Consider the following 22,413-nt stretch of genomic DNA (forward strand, 5'->3'; position numbering starts at 1 on the left):
TAAAAGAGAAAGGCCCGAAAAGGATAAATAACCCAAAAAATGAAAAGGAAGGGAGCGAATTACCTGGACGTAAAAATTCAGTGCAAGAATTCCAAGGATAGGGGTTGACCCGGGTGTGAATCAACGTACAATCTAAAGGAGGAAAAGAGGGACGAAGGGGTCCGAGTTATTGACCATGTAAACTCAAAAGGGGTGAAGAAAGGGGGGGAGGGGGGGAAAAGAGGGGGAGGAGGGGCGAACAAGTAATTACCAATGTGTCAATGAAGGATCAGCATCAAGGAGGTATGTAGCCAGAAAAACCGAAATCCGGGAGCCTGGCGTGAGCATCAATTCAAAAAGCCTGGGGAAGGGAAGAGAGGGAGAAATTAGGGAGAGGAATTATAAATTAAGGCCAAAGCGGAATCAAGGGGCGTCTTCTATATTGCGTGATCTTACCTCGGGGGGAATAACAGGGGGCTCAATCGCTGGGGGTCGCATAACTCGAAGGGCAGGAACAAATCCTCTGGACGGACGAATCAAACGTCCATGCCGGTAGCGGCAACCGCTATGGAACATCGTTATGAGTAACGTGTCACGTGATCGGGACAAACCAGAGAAGGGACTAGACCTGTGACTAGCATGGGTGGAATGGTGCCCCGGGGGAACAAGTTAGAAGGAAAGCGGAGTAGAAACGGAAGTGAAAAACACCGAGAGTGAGCGGTTCGAAACTAGAGTAAACCACAATGGAGGATAATAAATATTGTTTAGTAATATATCAAATCAAAATTAACTGAGGTGGGGTAAAAAGGAAAGGGGGGGGGAGTGGGGGAGAGGAGTGGGTAGAGAGCAAGAGGGGGGGGGGAGTTGTGTTGGGTTGGAAAAGGATTGAAAATCGAGTGTAAAACATGCTCAAAACAGGGCAAGGATTGGACAATGTAACATAATAACATACACAACAAACATATTATACGACAATACATATATAAATTAAAAATCATATTGAATAACGTCATATCCGCAGTAATCAAAAACAACTATATAATGAAGAAAGAAAATGGGAGGGGAGAACAATTGGATTACAATTAAAGCAAAAAGACCAAATTAAAATAATAGTGGGCAACAGGATTATATATGATGATAACATGTGTACCCAAGAGAACTCAAGATTATATCAATTAGATATAAAGAGAGAGACAAGGAGAAGGGAAGGGGGGGGGAGGAAGAAGGGGGGGAGGGGAGGGGGAAGGGGGGAGGAGGGGGGAAAAAAGGGGGGGGCGGGGGATTATGGGAAGGAGGGGGGAAAAAGGGCAAGGGATGGAAACACAAGGGGAGTAGGGATGGGAAGGAGGGGGGAAGAGGGCAAGGGATGGAAACACAAGGAAGGGAGAATGACAACATGAAAGAATCAAACATTATAAACCAGGTTCAGATTCAGCAGGAGAGAGTTAAGATGTATTGGTGACTGTATTCCATTCATCCAAAGTGTTCAATCCATGATTGACTGAGTCACAGCGTGCGATCCATCGGCATTCGCATTTGTTCAGCAAGAGTTGAAGATTACCCCCTCGTAGTGGGAGTGTTGGATGATCAATTACTTGCCAAATCAAATCAGTTTCTGAGTGGTTTTTTTCTTTGTAATGTACAACAAGAGGTGCAGTTTCAACATTACATCGTATGCGGCTTTGATGTTGAAAAATCCGTTGTTTTACCATCTGTGTTGTTTGGCCGATGTAAAGAAGATTGCACGGACAACGGATGGCATAAATGACATTGGTGGTTCGACAATTGGAGAAAGTTTTCAGTTGGTATGTTTGATCTGATGTTACAAAATCCTTGGTGTTAAACGTAAGATTACAGGCTGCACAGGTTTGGCATTTGTAATGGCCTACAACTGGGGGAAGGCCCCAGAGAGTAGTTACAGATTGAATCTTCTTCTCTTTTATGGGCCACGTGATGGCGTGGACCAATTTATCTGACAAATTAGGGCCCCTTTTGTATGAAAACAGAGGGGGTTCTTTGAATTGGACATGAGTCCGAAGAAGCAACCAGTTTCTCTTGATCACTTTGCTAATCAAATTGCTTGAAGGGCTGTAGTTAGAAACAAAGGGGATGCGCAGATTGCTTTTTTTCTCTGAGGGGGCAAGGAGGATCTCCCTGTGACAGTACCAGGCTCGTTTCTGGGCACGGGAAACAATGCGTTTCGGATAACCTCTTGAGATCAATTTTTCAGATAAAATAGCAGCTTCCCTGAAATAGTCCTTTCGCCATTTGCAATTTCTTCGAATTCGAAGGAACTGACCATAGGGTAAACCATCTCTTAGGCCTCTTGGGTGATAGCTGGAATACATTAAGAGGGTGTTACGTTCTGTGGGCTTGCGATAGAGATTAGTCCCTATGGATCCTTCTTCTGCATGCAAAGTAAGGTCAAGGAAAGGAAGGTCATTAATCCTAACATCACTGGTGAAAGTGAGATGTTTTTGAGAGTTGTTTAGCCAAGTCATAAAGGATACAAGGTGTTCATGTGTACCACGCCAAAGTAGGAGAATGTCGTCTATGTAACGACGCCATAGATTAATCCTATTGAGAAAAGGATTCAAGGGGTTGAGAAAAACAGTGGTTTCCAAATGATGGACATACAGTATTGCAAAATTTGGAGCGAAGCAAGCTCCCATTGCTACACCTTTAATCTGTAGAAAAAAGGTGTCTTTGTATAAAAAATAATTGTTGGTAAGTGCAATGCGTAGCAAGTCCATGAGGAATTCTGACGGGATGCGAGTGGGTCTAGGACGGGTGTCTAAAAGTGATCTTATGACAGTGAGGCCCTCTGAATGGGGTATGTTGGTGTATAAAGATTCAATATCTAAACCTACCATGAGATCATGGTTACTGTCAAAGGAAAGATTCTCAATAATGTTGATTAAGTATGTGCTGTCCTTGATGAAAGTGTCTGTCAAAGGAACAAAGGTTTTTAGAAAGGAATCAATATATTTCCCTAATGGCTCCAGTATGGAGCCGCAGCCAGATACTATTGGGCGTCCTGGGGGGTTGGCAGAGTCCTTGTGGACTTTGGGTAGGACATAAATGACTGGTGTGCGAGGGTGAGTATTATTTAGAAAAAGAAATTCTTTTTTGGAGATGATCTCCAAGTGTAAATCTTGGGTGGTGACTGTCTGTATTTGTTTACGGATGTCTGAAAGGGGATCTCCTGGTAAAGGGCGGTAGTGGGCAGTGTTGTTAAGCTGCCGTAAGATCTCGGCATCATATTTATCTATGTCCATAATCACGATGCCGCCATCCTTGTCTGCTGGTTTTATGACTATCTGTGAGTTTTCGCTAAGATTTTTAAGGGCGTGTTTCTCACAGATAGGTATATTATAAGGAACAAACTCATGTTGGGACTGTATTTCCTTGACTTCATGTAGGACCAATCTCTCAAAAGTCAAGATTTCAGGTGGCATGGCGGAAGCTGGGGGAAGAAAGGTAGACGGGGGATGAAATGATTTTTCATAGGTCTGGGGTTGATCAATTTCATCCCTGAAAAAATACTTTAGACGGATACGTCTAAAGAACAGTAGTAGATCTTCCTGCAATTTGAAAAAATTACTACGATCTGTTGGAACAAAGGAGAGGCCCTTACTCAGAATAGAAATTTCTTCGGTGGACAAAATGTGTTTGGACAAATTGAAAATAGGAATAGGGGAAACCATAGAAGGCGAGGAAGTTTGTTCCACTGCAGGTACAATAGTAGGGATAGATGATATAGAAGAATCCATTAGAGTTGTACAGTTCAAAGATCCTGTTGGTAGACCTGCTTGGGGATCTAAAAAATGGGTTGAAGATTGCATCTCAGTATTTTGTTCGATATCCATGAGAGTCATCATTGTGGGCCCCATTGATAGAATTTCCGACGCGTTTGTCTCTCGCCTGCGTACTGGTACTGATAGTTTGCTCGTGACTGCCCTCGTCCGCGGCCGCGGCGTTGCCCTAAAAAAAGGGAGGGTAGTAGAGGAGGTGGAGGTTGAAGTAGAGCTCTGTTTTGGGGGCGTTCACTACTAGTGCGTTCACCAGGGTCTGAGTCTTCAATTGAGGTGTTGGATGAGTCCGAAAAAGTAATGGCCTGGTTGTTTCTATATCTACCCCAATTTCGACATCTTGGAGGTTGGTAGGGTGTATTGAAAAAAGTATCCAGAAGATATGGGTAGGTATTGTCCTTGTTATAGTTCTTGATATCTCTTTGTATTTTGTTGATCTTCTTATTTTGTTCAAAAGTATGAAATGTGGCGATGGTGTTATTTATTTTATCTAATAATGCTTTTGCATCAGCGATGGAGGTATCTGATAGAATAAGTTTCTCCAATTCCGCAATTTCTTCAAGTTCTTTTTTGCTGTGCTCAATAGCTGTTTCGATACCTAGAACCATCCAATGTCGGGAACAGGTTGTGGCAAGATGGCTGAAGCCGTTACGGAATTTGGGATCTTGTGTAAAGATGGCAGGGATATTACGTATTTGGAGGCCCACTGGTATAGTGTCTGATTTGAGGTACTCAGTTAACATTCGCGCATGCAAATCTGTGCGTATCTGTTTCTTTTTGAGGTTCTCAAGTTTCTCTAACAGGACTCTCGAAGTGTTAGGTGCTGTTGTAAAGGGAGTGGAAGTATGTGAAAGAAGGGAAGGGCCACTAAGGATACGTTGGATATAGTCATCCGTGTATGTAGGGGTCTCCCTAAATGACATAATAGTGTAGATTAGTTACACATATATGAACCACATAAATCTGTGTGAGTATGAGTATAATACTCTCGCAACCCAGCGGTTGCTCAATTACAAAGAGACAAACAACAGGAGTGCACCCGTTATCCTAGCAGAGACCGGGCAATAATGTTTAACGAAACAACAATGTCTCAACTGGATATCATTCAAAGGCAAATTTCAAAACAATAATGAAATCACAAGGGAAAGGACGGGAGACCACCATGAGAGTTGAAAAAGGGTATATATTGTAGGTAGTTATAACAGCACTACGGTACAATAAAGGTACAAATAACCAAAACCACACAAGTGAGCACTGGGCGTGCTAGTGATAGTGAACGGCGCAGTGAACACAATAGGTGAAGACAGCGTGAACGGCGATAAAATGATAATAACAATATGGTCAAGAGATTATATGATTATGTACAATCAAATTTGAACGAATTTATAAGTGACCACAGAAAAAGCCAAAGTTCTTTGCTGAGGGTTGTCGACGGCGTTTCAGCCTGATTGATTCCAGGCCATCATCAGGACAATGGTCATAAATAAACGTGTGCTGTGGAGAGAGAGGCGAAAAAGGGGGGTTTTGAGTTGTCTAAAAGAGAAAGGCCCGAAAAGGATAAATAACCCAAAAAATGAAAAGGAAGGGAGCGAATTACCTGGGTGTAAAAATTCAGTGCAAGAATTCCAAGGATAGGGGTTGACCCGGGTGTGAATCAACGTACAATCTAAAGGAGGAAAAGAGGGACGAAGGGGTCCGAGTTATTGACCATGTAAACTCAAAAGGGGTGAAGAAAGGGGGGAGGGGGGGAAAAGAGGGGGAGGAGGGGCGAACAAGTAATTACCAATGTGTCAATGAAGGATCAGCATCAAGGAGGTATGTAGCCAGAAAAACCGAAATCCGGGAGCCTGGCGTGGGCATCAATTCAAAAAGCCTGGGGAAGGGAAGAGAGGGAGAAATTAGGGAGAGGAATTATAAATTAAGGCCAAAGCGGAATCAAGGGGCGTCTTCTATATTGCGTGATCTTACCTCGGGGGGAATAACAGGGGGCTCAATCGCTGGGGGTCGCATAACTCGAAGGGCAGGAACAAATCCTCTGGACGGACGAATCAAACGTCCATGCCGGTAGCGGCAACCGCTATGGAACATCGTTATGAGTAACGTGTCACGTGATCGGGACAAACCAGAGAAGGGACTAGACCTGTGACTAGCATGGGTGGAATGGTGCCCCGGGGGAACAAGTTAGAAGGAAAGCGGAGTAGAAACGGAAGTGAAAAACACCGAGAGTGAGCGGTTCGAAACTAGAGTAAACCACAATGGAGGATAATAAATATTGTTTAGTAATATATCAAATCAAAATTAACTGAGGTGGGGTAAAAAGGAAAGGGGGGGGGAGTGGGGGAGAGGAGTGGGTAGAGAGCAAGAGGGGAGGGGGGGAGTTGTGTTGGGTTGGAAAAGGATTGAAAATCGAGTGTAAAACATGCTCAAAACAGGGCAAGGATTGGACAATGTAACATAATAACATACACAACAAACATATTATACGACAATACATATATAAATTAAAAATCATATTGAATAACGTCATATCCGCAGTAATCAAAAACAACTATATAATGAAGAAAGAAAATGGGAGGGGAGAACAATTGGATTACAATTAAAGCAAAAAGACCAAATTAAAATAATAGTGGGCAACAGGATTATATATGATGATAACATGTGTACCCAAGAGAACTCAAGATTATATCAATTAGATATAAAGAGAGAGACAAGGAGAAGGGAAGGGGGGGGGAGGAAGAAGGGGGGGAGGGGAGGGGGAAGGGGGAGGAGGGGGAAAAAAGGGGGGGGGGGCGGGGGATTATGGGAAGGAGGGGGGAAAAAGGGCAAGGGATGGAAACACAAGGGGAGTAGGGATGGGAAGGAGGGGGGAAGAGGGCAAGGGATGGAAACACAAGGAAGGGAGAATGACAACATGAAAGAATCAAACATTATAAACCAGGTTCAGATTCAGCAGGAGAGAGTTAAGATGTATTGGTGACTGTATTCCATTCATCCAAAGTGTTCAATCCATATTTGACTGAGTCACAGCGTGCGATCCATCGGCATTCGCATTTGTTCAGCAAGAGTTGAAGATTACCCCCTCGTAGTGGGAGTGTTGGATGATCAATTACTTGCCAAATCAAATCGGTTTCTGAGTGGTTTTTTTCTTTGTAATGTACAACAAGAGGTGCAGTTTCAACATTACATCGTATGCGGCTTTGATGTTGAAAAATCCGTTGTTTTACCATCTGTGTTGTTTGGCTGATGTAAAGAAGATTGCACGGACAACGGATGGCATAAATGACATTGGTGGTTCGACAATTGGAGAAAGTTTTCAGTTGGTATGTTTGATCTGATGTTACAAAATCCTTGGTGTTAAACGTAAGATTACAGGCTGCACAGGTTTGGCATTTGTAATGGCCTACAACTGGGGGAAGGCCCCAGAGAGTAGTTACAGATTGAATCTTCTTCTCTTTTATGGGCCACGTGATGGCGTGGACCAATTTATCTGACAAATTAGGGCCCCTTTTGTATGAAAACAGGGGGGGTTCTTTGAATTGGACATGAGTCCGAAGAAGCAACCAGTTTCTCTTGATCACTTTGCTAATCAAATTGCTTGAAGGGCTGTAGTTAGAAACAAAGGGGATGCGCAGATTGCTTTTTTGCTCTGAGGGGGCAAGGAGGATCTCCCTGTGACAGTACCAGGCTCGTTTCTGGGCACGGGAAACGATGCGTTTCGGATAACCTCTTGAGATCAATTTTTCAGATAAAATAGCAGCTTCCCTGAAATAGTCCTTTCGCCATTTGCAATTTCTTCGAATTCGAAGGAACTGACCATAGGGTAAACCATCTCTTAGGCCTCTTGGGTGATAGCTGGAATACATTAAGAGGGTGTTACGTTCTGTGGGCTTGCGATAGAGATTAGTCCCTATGGATCCTTCTTCTGCATGCAACGTAAGGTCAAGGAAAGGAAGGTCATTAATCCTAACATCACTGGTGAAAGTGAGATGTTTTTGAGAGTTGTTTAGCCAAGTCATAAAGGATACAAGGTGTTCATGTGTACCACGCCAAAGTAGGAGAATGTCGTCTATGTAACGACGCCATAGATTAATCCTATTGAGAAAAGGATTCAAGGGGTTGAGAAAAACAGTGGTTTCCAAATGATGGACATACAGTATTGCAAAATGTTCAATACCTCCCACAAAATGGCTTAGATTGGAGTGGGAATAGCAAATCAAACACATTTTATGTTCAGAATCTTCCCCAAAATGGTTTACATTGGAGAGAGAATAGAGAATGTGATCCTTTTTATGTCTATTACCTTCCCCAAAGTAGTTTAGATGAAAGTGGGAATAGTAAATAATAACCATTTACTGTCCAACACCTTCTATAAAATGGCTTACATTAGAGGGAGATTAGTACATATTACCCTTTTAGTTTGTAGATTAGATATTATAAACCTCAGTGGATTTTGTCTTATAAAGAGATATAGGAATTCTGAAGGTAAATAATTGCATTATTGTGTGTTTTGCATTTTTAGATGATTTGTAGTGTTACTTTTTTACTACTTTCTACACATGAAATTCTTTACAATTAAACCCATATTATAATATTATTTATTAAATATCACACGCATGTATATATATATATTCAAAAAGGCAGGTGCTCCTTCCGGGTACCTTGTAACCCATGGGAGGTGACGCACAAACTGGCGGAGCCACCGGTAATTGTACATGAAAGCAAGTTCGTAATAAGCGCGCTCTCAGGAACCAAACTACAAGGAATGCGATACACAAGGATTTATTCCGTCATAAATCCAAACTTCGTGGCGCGTTTCAACCGTCAAGCGGTCTTGCTAACGCAAAATAAACATTGCACACAGAGCGTCATAAGTACACATTGAAAACACATGTTGGACTAGTGCCTTGCAAGCAAATGCAACTAGAAATTAAAAAAGGACTGTGCTCCACATAATGTGAGTGCCATCTTGAAAGAGTATAAAAAAAGAAGAACAAGCCATGTCATCTAGACAATTCTCTTCAGAAAAAACGGGCGGAAAACAACCTGCTTGCACATTTATTTGCTGCAAAGGTGCATATATATGGCAAGACAATTAGAGTTCGTCCAGCTCAAAGACAACATCTTGTAAACGGTGAAAATACAGTAGCATCTGTAAGAAGTTGTTTCAAATGACATGAAAGTAGTACAATGTAATGCATAATGCACAATGTAACCTTGCCAATGTAAACATGGCATGTCCTCGTTAACAAGCTTGCATTCCCCAAGTGGGTAAAAAGGCATGACAAACTTAAGGCGCTCTAGTAAATAATACAGTGCTACAAACAGAAAATTAAATAAAAAAATGTGAATTTCAAATCCTTATCTGTGATACAGTGGACATCAGATGAACAAATCCATTGAAGAAAAGGGTAGGGAACCCAGGAGTTCCCAAGTTGGATCCGAGGGCCCCTTCCTTTCCTCCTGCAAGAATAAAATACACAGTATGTCAGAGACACAAATACTTGACAGAGGGCAGACAGATATACAAAGGTAAAAGAAACGTGTTAATGTTACTCTAGTAGCGAAAATGAACATGCTTAGCATGCAAAGCATGTTCATTTTCGCTAAAACCCAAATTAATATGGATAAATGCAGAGAAAATTAGCAAAAAACAAATATGGATAAATACAGACAGAAATGCCCAAAAAATAAATTCCATAGAGCCGGGAGCCCTATGAATAATATATCTTTTTGCATAGAACATTTTCATATATATTTTACAAATAACATTTTGTTTATTAAATTTTTTAACTATAACAAAACATTATATTCATTTTTTATCATATACATTTTATCTATTTAATATTTATTTCTGCACACTTTATATATCGAAATAGTATTTTATAAATTTTCAATTAGCAGTGACATGTTTACCACTGTAGGCATGATTACAACTTTGGAGGTGTTAGCACCGAACCGTCACCGTGGTAGTCCCAAATAGACCGCTGAGTATTGCGATGCTACCATTGTTATGGCGGTGTTGTGGCTGCAATCTTCTGATGGAGGGGGACCTTCGTGCTAGGAATATAAATTATTTTTAGGTTTTTTGCCACAGTGCAAATACATATGTGTGTATTTTCATGAAGCAAGTCTGTAAATATGCATATGTATTACACCTATAGAAAACAAACCTTCTCTTACAGCACGGGTCCACAGCCATTGCAACAGGGGCCAAAAAGACAGGGAACTTACCTGTGATTCTGGTGACAATGGTGTGGATTTCCCTCGTAGGTAAGTGTCTGCAGCAATTGGGGTCCTACATGAGGGGTTCCCTGATGGTAAGAGCTGTGGAAACAGGAGACAAGGTAAGTTGTTTCATGAAATCTTTAGTTTTCGCCAGGTCGAGTGTGGAGGTCATCCCGCCACAGTCGGCTTGGCAGTAAGACATATTGTAATCATATTGTAATCTCAACGATAGGAACAGGGGCTCGACTCACTCCACTGTCGCATGTGACCGCCATCGAGGCGGGAAAAGAAATCCTAGTGGATCTATGGGACTGCCAACATCGTAATTCGGCTATCGGACCATGTAGTCGGCAGGCAGTCAATCCAATGCCACTGCAACGGCGATCCCAAAACCACTGAAGTAGAATCAGAGCCTTAGTGTATTTTTAGTATATTTATATCCTTGCTATCTGAGTTTGGCTCCAGGTGTTCATATTTCCATCTTGCTTTTTAATGGATCAGGTAAGACCACTGTAAGGTATTGTTAGACCTGGCACCATTGGCGTGGGTCTCCCTTCCATTTTCTGCTGTTGCCTCTTATGTTTTTGCTGGTTTTAGATGCTTTGGGCACTGTGCTACTGCTATTCAGTGCCACGGTGCAAGTGAGCCCTATGTTAAATTGATTTATAGATTAGTGACTCCATGATTGGCTAATTTGGTTTACCTGTCAGACCCTAGTGCAGTGCACTGCGTGTGCCCAGGATGTGTAAACCAAATGCTGCTAATGGGCTAGCAGCACTGATTGTGCCACCCACCGGAGCAGCTTGTAAAGGTTGTCTCAGGCCTGCCATTGCAGAGCCTGTGGGCAGTCTGGTACTGCCATGTTGACCTGGCAAGTGCACCCACTTGCCAGTCCCTAAACCTTCCCTTTTCTACATGTTAGCCACCCCTAAGGTAGGCCCAAGGGCAGGGTGCATTGTATGTAAAAGGTAGGACATGCCCTGATGTGTGTTGCATGTCCTGATAGTGAATTACCGCCATTTCCGTGTTTCACTATTGCAAGGCTACCTGTTCCCCATAGGCCAGAATGGACGGTTTGATTATAACACCCTATAATCCTAACTGACCCAGGGAACATGGTAGAAATTTGAGTTTTGGATGCCTGAACTCAGAATGATAAAATACAGCTTTTAGTGAAGTTGGTTTTAACATTTTGTGTTTGAAAATACCACTTTTGGAAAGCAGGTATTTTCTTACCTAACCATCCAGCCGGCCTCTGCTAGCTTGTGTATTGTGTGTCTGGTTTTGTGAGTGACAGGGGCTGGGGTGTTCCATGAGATAGGGTGAGTCCACACAGGGCTAAATAGACCTATCTGCATGTGGAGTGGTGGGAGGAGTCAGTACCTGGGTCTGAATAGGGCTGTGCCTGCCTTCCACAATGCTGGCTCCCTCTTCTGTGGTGCGTCTCATGTCCCTGGCCCACACTGTCAAAGGAAAGAAGGAGTCATGTAAACAAAGTGCTCCAGGACTGCACAGAACTGGTTTGGACTAGGTACAGGCCCCTCTGCCTTCAGAGGACAAAGTATTTAGTAGTATAAATATGGGGACCCAGACCCCAACACTTTAGATCACTTCCGGGAATCAAGACGAACCTTTGCTGAAGAGAAGAACCAGGAAGCTGAAAGAGGAGACTACCCCTGTGCTGTGTGTTTGGGGGTTGGCCTGCAGTGGTTGCTTCATTGCCAAAGAAAGGAGAAGAGGACTGAGTGTGCTTTCCATCAACTTACAGAAGATCTCCAAGGGCTTGAACTTGAGTTTGCCTCCTGCCTGAAGTCTCAGGGATACAAGACTTCACCAACCAGCTCCCCCCTGAATTCCCTGGCTGGGAATTGAAGTGCCTGCTGTTTTGCTGGGCCTTCTTAGAGCCTGTGTGTCGCTGGGAGCTGGAAGTGCAACTCAACAACGAGAAGAGTGTCGCTGCTGCAGCAGTTGCCGTCACATCGCCAAGGAAGCGTGGCACTGCTGTCGCCATCGCATCGCTGAAGCGCGGCGCATCACCAGAGAAGCGCGTCACAGGGCCTGTTGCGGCTCCAAAGATCATTGAGTCGCCGCACGCTCGTTGGGCATGCACGCTTCGCATCCACATTGTCGCATCGTGAGCAAGACGCCATTTAATAGCATTGCACCGGAGAAGAGTATCGCATCGAGGGGCCATTGTGTCACATCGTACCGGAGAGCAGTAAGAAACTGACGCATCACCTCTCCACACAGTAAGGAATCGAGCATCAACTCCCCTGCACAGCAGTAAGGAACCGACGCATCCACTCCCCTGAGTGTAAGGAACCGACGCATCACCTTCCCTGCGGCCCTTTTGTTGCTTTACGTTACGCATCCAAGGTACTTAAAGAGTAAAGTTTTGCATGTACAACTTGAGAGAACTGAGCTATTTTCTACTATTTTAGAGTCTATTTTTGCGTACAGTATTGTGGATTTTTGTCGCTTGGTCTTGAGATAAGTCTATATAAAAGATACTTATTTTTATAATACAACCTGTGTGGTGTCCATCTGTAGTGTTGTCACTGTATTACTGTATGTGTTCACAAATGCTTTACACACTGCCTCTGAGATAAGCCTGCCTGTTCGTGCCAAGCTACCAAGGGGTAGCAGGGGTTATTTTAGGAGTGTAGCCCCTTACCCTGACTAGACGCAAGGGTCCCTATTCTGCCAACTAGAGACCCCTAAATCTAACATTGATGGTCAGCGATGAGGATTCTGGAGTTGCATTTGTGAATCATATACAGTGATTGTGTGATGAGTGCAGACCATAACGCAACAACATACACTTTGGTAGAATTTTTTCCTTGGGACTATACCAGCATCTATTGCATCTGTAGACATTGAATTGGAAGAAGAGAGATTTGATGCTTACACCGTGCCTAATCACAAAGCTTTGTGCAAGAAATTTAAAATCTCTGTGAAAGGCCTCACCAGGAAAGAGAGGAATACCAAAAGGCACTGAGGGCCTGGTTGGAATTTAGGAATGCCAGTGAGCATCCTGAGAAGCCAGTGGTGGAGGCAGAGGATTTAGATGAGCAGCTTGAGAGGCCAGTTGGCATAAGCAGGGTGAAAGTACCTTCCAGGGCAGGCAGCAGTGTTTCTTCCAAGGGTCTGTCCCCAGGAGAGCTGGAGGACAGAGAGAGAGAGGGAGGGTGCACAAGTTCGAGCTAGCCAAGCTTAAAATGGATGGTCCGAAAGATATAGGAGCATATTATCAAGGGCCATATCACTGCTTTTGCTGCACTTTTTACCGAAAAAGCAGTGATATTTTTATCGCCCTATTATCAAGCCTGCGCTAACATGCGTTAGCGCAAGCTTTCAGGCGTTAGCTGTCGCTTTTTCTATCGCCTTGCATGTCAGCGATATTTATCGCTAATGACATCCAGACTGTGACGGCCCCTGTGGTAGGACGTTCCTAACCAAAATAACACTTTAAAAGTCGCTAACAGCACTTCGCTGTATTACCAATGTTGTCCCGCGATAAACAAAATTTGCGCTAAGCCACGATGAACGCAGGTTTTTAACACCTGATTAAAACCTGACTAAACGTGGTGATACAAGGGAGACTAGCCCTGATCTCCCTCACAGACACCAAAGAGGTAGAGCTCATGCTGCATCATTAGCCCCTACACATGTACAAAGGTGCCATTGTGCAGTAAAACGTAAGATCACAGCATCCGGCATGTCACATTACATTAATGGTAGCATTACATACATTTTAAAGTGTTTTTCATGCTCCATAGTGCTAGGTGGCAGCCAGGTTAATTGTGCCAGTGATCGTGTCAAACAGGGGGTTTTAAGGCATATTCTCACGTTAGCTGAGATGCCACCGTATCGCATGAATCACTACCGCATGTTAGCGGCAGTTACCGCGTACTTTCACTGCCAGTATCGCTTGCTCCCAAACTCCTAATAATACCACGGTAACAATGCGAAATTCCTCGGGGAAAGTATGCGATAAAAGAAAGCACAATATCTGCCGCAGGCGATGATTATCGCCCGTACTTGATAATATCCCCCTTAAAGAGCAAGAAAATAGAGCTTGGGATGGAATTAGAAATGAAGAAGCTAGCCTTACAGGAAAAGAGAATGAAAGAGGGTTGAGGAAATTGGAACTCAAGGCCAAAGGTTTAGAGGTTCCTCCCTCTGGTGACAGCTGCCTGAAGAAGCAAGAGCCTACATCCCCAAAGAAGTAGTTAAAGATTTCCACAAAAATGAGGATATTGGTCAATGGGTTAGGGCTCATGAAGCTGCAATGTTGGCCCACCGGGTCCCTAGGAAGGATTGGGGAGCGGGGTTGTGGGGCCGCTTTGTGAGTGATGGAAGGGACACTTTGTTGGATTTACCTACAGAGGAGCAGTTGTCCTATGCCCACATAAAGGGAGCCCTAATGTTCAGATATGGTTTGACCCCAGAGTTATACAGACAAAGGTTTAGGAAGTGTAGAAAACTGGAGTCTACCACTTGGGTGGAATATGTGTCTTTCTTTTGCAGAGCATTGGATGGTTGGGTGAAGCCTTGCAAAGTGGATAATTTTGCGGCGCTCTATGATTTGTTTGCATGGGAGCACTTGTCCAATAATTGTTTTCCAGAGCTGCACCAGCACCTTATTGATTGCAAGCTGACTAACCCTAGGAAGGTTGCTGAGGAGGCGGACCGCTGGGTGAGCACCTGGGTCCAGAAGGGTCAAGTGGGAGACTTCACCATAGGTGGGCAGGGTCCCCAGCAGAGAAGTAGGGGGGACAAGGGTAAATAGTGGGAGTTCCAGAAAGGGCCCCAAAGTAATTCCCAAGGGAAAGGTTCCCAGCCTCCCCCTGAGAGGAAGCCAGGGGCCTGACAGATAAGCCTATTCACAGGGGGCCCAAAACTTGCTTTAAGTGTGGTAAAGAGGGCCACTGCTCTTATGATGCTAGATGTCCCTTGCATGGGAAGACAGCACCCACTGGTGCCCCACCCCAGCATATGGCTGGTGTAGCCCTGGGGATGCCCAATGTGGGTGGGGTCCCACAGAGATGTCCTGAGTCTCTTTAGGAGACTGTGAGGTGGTACCCAGGACTCAGTTGCCTGATAACATTAAGAAGTACAGGCAGTGGATGACCATCAATGGCCAGAGGGTGGAAGCTCTTAGAGACACCGGAGCCAGTGTGCCAGCTGTCAGTTGTCGGCTGGTGTCTGAAGAGCAGGTAATCCCCAATGCATTTTACCCAGTTGATGCTGCTGACAACACAGGGAGCCACTGCCAGGTGGCTCAGGTTCTCTTTGAGTGGGGGTAGGGAGGTCTCAGGGACTCTTCAAGTAGCTGTGAGTCCCGCCATGCCTGTTGATTGTCTGTTGGTTAACGATTTGGAGAGCTCCCCTTGGGCTAAGGTGGAGCGAAGTGCTCATTTAGAGATGTTGCGTTTGCCTGAGTGGGCTTGCGTGACCACTCAGTCTATGGCAGCCAGTAAGGGTGTTCAAGAGGACCTGGAGCATGAAAGAGTGGCCCAGGTGCCTGCCTTAAAGAGAAGAGGCCGGGAGCGTGGGAAACCCACCCCCACAGTTCCCACAGTTCAGGAGGAGGCAGACCCTGAGGGGGATGACCTAGAACCTACAGGGGAACAGGTAGCTGAACTTGGGGACTTGCCTGAGCTGACCCATTGGCAGCAGGAAGGAAGACCCTCCAGGGAAGAGTTCTGCTAGGAGCAGAATAAGTGCCCTTCTCTTATGGGTTTGTGGCAGCAGGCTGTAAACCAGGCAGCATGTGATCAGTCTGGATCACAATGGATCTACTGGGAGAATGTTCTCCTGTATAGTGAGCCTAAGGTTGCTGAGCCTGGGTCAGCCCGTGTGCTGGTGGTACCCCAGCGCTTCAGAACCTTCCTACTGGGGCTGGCTCATGATGTACCTTTAGCAGGACATTTGGGGCAGGACAAGACTTTTGAAAGGCTTGTCACCCACATTTATTGGCCCCAAATGTGCAAGAGTTCAGACACTCATTGCAGGACCTGTCAGACTTGCCAGGCAAGTGGAAAGAGTGGGCGGAAGCAGAAGGCTCCTCTCCAGCCATTCCCTGTGGTCAGCACCCCATTTGAAAGGGTGGGGTTTGACATTGTGGGGCCTCTGGATCCCAAGACAGCCATGGGCAACAGGTTCCTCCTGGTCTTGGTGGACCATGCCACCCGGTACCCAGAAGCCATCCCTCTCCAGACTGTGACGGCCCCCGTGGTAGGACGTGCACTGAGGGGGATTTTCTCCTGTGTTGGTTTCCCCAGAGAGGTGGTGTCTGACCGAGGTACAAACTTCATTTCCAAGCATATGAAGTCCTTGTGGCAGGAGTGCGGTGTAGAACACAAGTTCACCACTCCTTACCACCCCCAAGGTAATGGGGTGGTTGAAAAATTCAACCGGACCCTCAAAAGCATGATTACAGGTCTTGAGGAACCTATGAGGCGTAAGTGGGACGTCCTGTTACCATGCATTCTCTTTGCTTACTGTGAGGTGCCACAGAAGTCCCTAGGGTTCATCCCCTTTGAACTTCTCTATGGTCACCCAGTGAGAGGACCTCTGAGTTTGGTCAAGGAAGGCTGGGAGCAATCTCCCAGGAAACCTCCCCAGGATGTATATAGCTAAATGCTGGCCTTCAGGAATCAGACTAGACAATTCAGACAACTCACTGAGGTGTATCTGGAAGCCAGCCAGGAGGAGATGAAGCGGTGGTACGACCAGAATGCCACTCTGGTTCAGCTTCAGCCTGGTCAGAAAGTGTGGGGCATGGCCCCGGTGGAGCCCTGTGCACTCCAGGATAAGTGGACCGGACCATTTGAGGTAGTGGAGCACAAGAGTCCTGTCACCTACTTGGTGGACTTGCGGTCTCCAAGGAACCCTTTGCGGGTCCCAAATGTCAACCACCTGAAGCCCCACTTAGAGAGGTCCTAAGTGGGCATGCTCCTAGCAACAGATGCTGGAATGGAGGAGGAGACTGAGCCTCTTCCTGTCCTCCTGTCTGCAACAGAGCAAGATGGGTCAGTGGATGGTGTGAACCTCTCTTCCACCCTGACCCCTGAGCAACGGAATGACTTTCACCAGTTGTTGGGACAGTTTTCTGATCTGTTCTCCCTGATTCCCAGTGTCACTGATTAGTGTGTCCATGATGGAGACAATAGGGACAGTGCACCTGTTAAGCACAAATCTTACAGAGTGACTGACAGGGTGAGAGCTTGCATCAAGGAGGAGGTCTCCAAGATGCTTGCGTTGGGGTGATTAAGTCCTCTCACAGTCCTTGGGCCAGCCCAGTGGTCTTGGTCCCAAAGGCTGCCGCACCGAGTGTCACGCCAGAACTGCAGTTCTGTGTGGACTACCGAGGGCTCAATTCAGTCACCAGGACTGACGCGCACCCCATCCCCAGAGCTGATGAGTTAAATTATTGGTTAGGGGCTGCCCTGTACCCCAGCACGCTTGACTTAACGTCTGGGTACTGGCAGATCGCCTTGACTGATGGGGCAAGAGAGAGGTCAGCATTCTCCACACCAGATGGGCACTACCAATTCCGGGTTAAGCCCTTTGGGATGAAGACTGCCCCTGCCACCTTTCAGAGGTTGATCAACCAGGTGTTGGCTGGACTGGAAGAGTTCAGTGCCGCCTACCTGGATGATATTGCAGTGTTCAGTGCCAGTTGGGAAGAACATCTGCACCACCTCTGGGAAGTGATGGCGCTGCGGAGGCCTCACCATCAAGGTGAGTAAGTGCCAGATCGGGCAGGGCCAGGGTTCCGTGGTGTACTTGGGACACCAGGTAGGGAGCGGCCAGGTGGCGCCCCTACAGTCCAAAATTGAGACCATCCTGGCTTGGGAACCCCCAAGACCCAGACAGAGGTGAGAGCCTTTTTAGGACTCACTGGGTATTACAGGAGGTTTGTCAAAGGATATGGCAGCAACGTTGCACCCTGGACTGACACCTGTAAAAAGTCTTTTAATGCCCTGAAGACTGCAATGTGCACGGCTCCTGTGCTCCTGGCACCCAACTTCTCAAAAGAGTCTTTTGTTCAGACAGACGCTTCAAGAGCATGGTGTGGGGGCTGTTTTGTCACATGAGAAGGACCTAGACCCTGTAGCCTTCATCAGTAGGAGGTTACTTCCACGGGAACAGAGGTGGAGTGCAGTTGAGCTTGAGGCATTTGCTGTGGTTTGAGCACTGAAGAAGTTGCGAACATACTTGTTTGGGTATCACTTCTGGGTTTAGACTGACCACAGGCCCCTCGGATGGTTGATGCAGATGAGGGGTGAGAATCCAAAGCTGTTGATGTGGTCCATTTTAGGGGTGGGCGGAATTTGCAAAATTGCCATTCGTAAAATTCCGCGAAACAGCAAAAATCTCCGCGAACAGCTGAATTTCGCATGCTCGCAGAGATTTCGGGGGCGGGGCTTCTTTGCGAGTTCACATGCCTCTTGATAGGGTCAGAGGCCGATCAGAGCAGCAGGTGAGGGGAAAGCAGCCTCTTGGTCACAGGAACTACACAGGGATTGCGCTCGAGAAACTCTTGGATGCAAAGACCTCCATGTCTATGCCTGTCACTGCTTCCTGTTGAGGATTAATTTTTGTGACAGGAGCCCCATGCCAGAATGAATCCTGCCCTGCATATTTATCCAGGAAGATGCCCCCGTTTTTTGCAATACCTCTGCTCAACTGGAGTACTTTCTACTGCCGTCATGCCCCCGAATTCCGTTCCGCCGCGGATCGCGGAAGTTTTGACATTTTTGCGTTCTGCGTGGAACGCGAAAATGCCGAAATTTCACAAGTTCCGTGAGCGGAACGGAATTTGCCGCCCACCCCTAGTCCTTTTCCCTAGAGAGGATGGACTTCACGGTGGAACTCCGCCCTGGTACAGAACATGCCAACTCCCAAGAGGTAGGGTAATTCTCCCCACATTTCACCTGAAGGGGATAAGTGTTAGACCTGACACCATTGGCGTGGGTCTCCCTTCCATTTTTTGCTGTTGCCTCTTATGTTTTTGCTGGTTTTAGATGCTTTGGGCACTGTGCCACTGCTATTCAGTGCCACAGTGCAAGTGCTCCCAATGTTAAATTGATGTATGGATTAGTGACTCCATGACTAGCTTATTTTGTTTACCTGTCAGACCCTAGTGCAGTGCACTGCATGTGCCCAGGGCATGTAAATCAAATGCTGCTGGTGTGCTTGCAGCACTTATTGTGCCACCCACTGGAGCAGCTTGTAAAGGTTGTCTCAGGTCTGCCATTACAGAGCCTGTGGGCAGTCTGGTACTGCCATGTTGACCTGGCAAGTGCACCCACTTGCCAGTCCCTAAACCTTCCCTTTTCTACATGTTAGCCAACCCTACGGTAGGCCCAAGGGCAGGGTGCATTGTATTTAAAAGGTAGGACATGCCCTGATGTGTGTGGCATGTCCTGATAGTGAATTACAGCCATTTTAGTTTTTCACTATTGCAAGGCTACCTCTTCCCCATATGCCAGAATGGGCAGTTTGACTATAACACCTTATAATCCTAACTGACCAAGGGAACATGGTAGAAATTCGAGTTTCGGATGCCTGAACTCAGAATGATAAAATACAGCTTTTAGTGAAGTTGATTTTAACATTCTGTGTTTGAAAATACCACTTTTAGAAAGTAGGTATTTTCTTACCGAACCATCCAGTCTGCCTCTGCTAGCTTGTGTATTGTGTGTCTGGTTTTGTGAGTGACAGGGGCTTGGGGATTCCAGGAGACAGGGTGAGTCAACACCTGGGTCTGAATAGGGCTGTGCCTACCTTCTACAATGTTGGCTCCACCTCCTGTGGTGCGTCTGATGTCCCTGGCCCACACTGTCAAAGGAAAGAAGGAGTGCTATAAACAAAGTGCTCCAGGACTGCACAGAACAGGTTTGGACTAGGTACAGGCCCCTCTGCCTTTATAGGACAAAGGATTTAGTAGTATAATATTGGACTTGGCCCTTTTTGCAGGGTCATCCCTGAACTTTTTGCCTTCCTCCTGTATTTTTTCTGACCTGTTGTTGGCTGTTTTATGACTCTGGGCACTTTACCACTGAATATGCTCTCCCTATTATAAATTGATGTATGGATTAGTGACTCCATGATTGGCTGATTTGGTTTACTTGTCAGACCCTAGTACAGTGCACTGCGTGTGCACCGGGCTCGTAAATCAAATGCTGCTGGTGGGCTTGCAGCACTGGTTGTGCCACCCACAGAAGCAGCCTGTAAAAGTGTGTCTAAGGCCTGCCATTGCAGAGCCTGCGTGCAGTCTGGTACTGTCATGCTGACTGGGACAAGTGCACCCACTTGCCAGTGCCAAAACCTTCCCTTTTCTTCATATCAGACACCCCTATGGTAGGCCCAAGGGCAGGGTGCATTGTAAGTATAAGGTAGGAAATGCCCTGGTGTGTGTGACATGTTCTAATAGTGACCTACAGCCATTTTCATTTTTCACTATTGCAAGGCTACCTGTTCTCCATAGGCCAGAATGGGTAGTTTGATTATTACATCTTATAATCCTAACTGGCCCAGTGAACATGGTAGAAATGTGAGTTTAGTATGCCTGAACTCGGAATGATAAAATACATCATTTAGTGAAGTTGGTTTTAACATTCTGGGTTTGAAATTGCCACTTTTCGAAAGTAGGAATTTTCTTGTCTAACCATCCAAACCTGCCTCTGCTAGGCTGTGTATTCCTTGTTTGGAGTTTGAGTGACAGGGGCTGGGGGATTCCAGGAGACAGGGTGAGTCAGCACAGGGCTGAATAGAGAGATATGTATCTAGATGGGTGGGAGGAGTTGCACCTGGGACCTGAATAGGGCTGTGCCTTCCCTCCACAATGCTGGCTGCACCTCCTGTGGTGCGTCTGATGTCTCTGTCCTGCTCTCTGAAAGGAAAGAAGGAGTCATGTAAACAAAGTGCTCTAGGACTGACCAGAACTGGTTTGGACTAGGCAAACAAAGAGAAACTTAGTATAAATATTGGAACCCAAACCAAAGAACTTTAGATCACTTTGGGAAACAAGAAGAAATCTTTGCTGAGAAGTGGAACCAGAGAGACTATCCCTAAGCTTGAGGGATTGGCCTGCAGTGGTTGCCTGACTGCCAAAGAGAGGAGAGAAGGAACTTTGTGTACTTTATTCAACTTATGAAGGATCTCCAAGGGCTTGAGAAAAGAGCTTGCCTCCTGCTGATGTCTCAGGGACAACAGACTTCACCCACCAGCTCCCCAAGAGTTCTGGAAGTGCCTGCTGTTTTGCGAGGTTTTCTGAGGGACTGCGTGTCGCAAGGAGCTGGAAGCGCGACTCACGAACAAGAAGCGTGTCGGCCAACTGCCGCTTCACAACACGAAGTGCCTCGCATCGCCGGAGAAGAGGATCAACGTCGCATCAGATGCCGCCGCATCATCGGGAAGCATGTCACAGAAGAATCGTTGAGTCATCGCAGGTCTACCGAAGCGCCTGGCTTCGCCAGAGAAGAGGATCGACGTCGAATCAGACGCCGCCGCATCTCTGGGAAGCGTGTCGCAGGGCCTGTCGCCGCTCATCGCCGGAGAAGAGGATCGACGTCGCATCAGATGCCGCTGCATCGCCGGGAAGAGTGTTGCAGGGCCTTTCATGGCTCGCATCATTGTGGAAGCAACTCTCATCGCCAGGAGAGAGGATCGATGTCTCATCAGACGCCTCCACATCACTGGGAAGCATGTCGCAGGGCCTGTTGCGGCTCGCATCGTGAGGAAACATCTCTCATCACCGGGGAAGAGGATCGACGTCGCATCATGTGCCGCCGCATCACCAGGAAGCGTGTCGCATCAAGAAGGAAGCGCCATCTTTGTTTCTTTGCACCGGAACTTCAACGCAACACCATCCTTGCAACACTTTCGTTGTCTTGCGTTACGCATCTTCAGGTACATTGAACTCTGAGTGTCGCATTTACCATCTTAAGAGAACTAAGCTAAATTTTACCATTTTAAAGTAACAGTATAGTTGATTTGTGTCATTTGTGGTCTTGTGATAAGTCTATATAAAGAATACTTATTTTTGATATAAAACTTGTGTGGTGTCCATCTCTAGTTTTGTCACCTGATTACTGTATGTGTTCACAAAGCTTTACACACTGCCTCTGAGATAAGCCTGCCTGCTCGTGCCAAGCTACCAAGGGAGCAGAGGTTATTTTAGGAGTGTACCCCCTTACCCTGACTAGATGCAAGGGTCCCTATTTGGACAAAGGTACCTACCTCTGCCAACTAGAGACCCCCAAATCTAACATATAAATATGGGGACCCCAAGACTTTAGATCACTTCTGGGAATCAAGATGAACCTTTGCTGAGGAGAAGAACCAGGAAGCTGAAGGAGGAGACTTCCCCTGTGCTGTGTGT

Source organism: Triturus cristatus, chromosome 5_2, assembly GCF_964204655.1.
Source record: "Triturus cristatus chromosome 5_2, aTriCri1.1, whole genome shotgun sequence".
Taxonomy (NCBI): domain Eukaryota; kingdom Metazoa; phylum Chordata; class Amphibia; order Caudata; family Salamandridae; genus Triturus; species Triturus cristatus.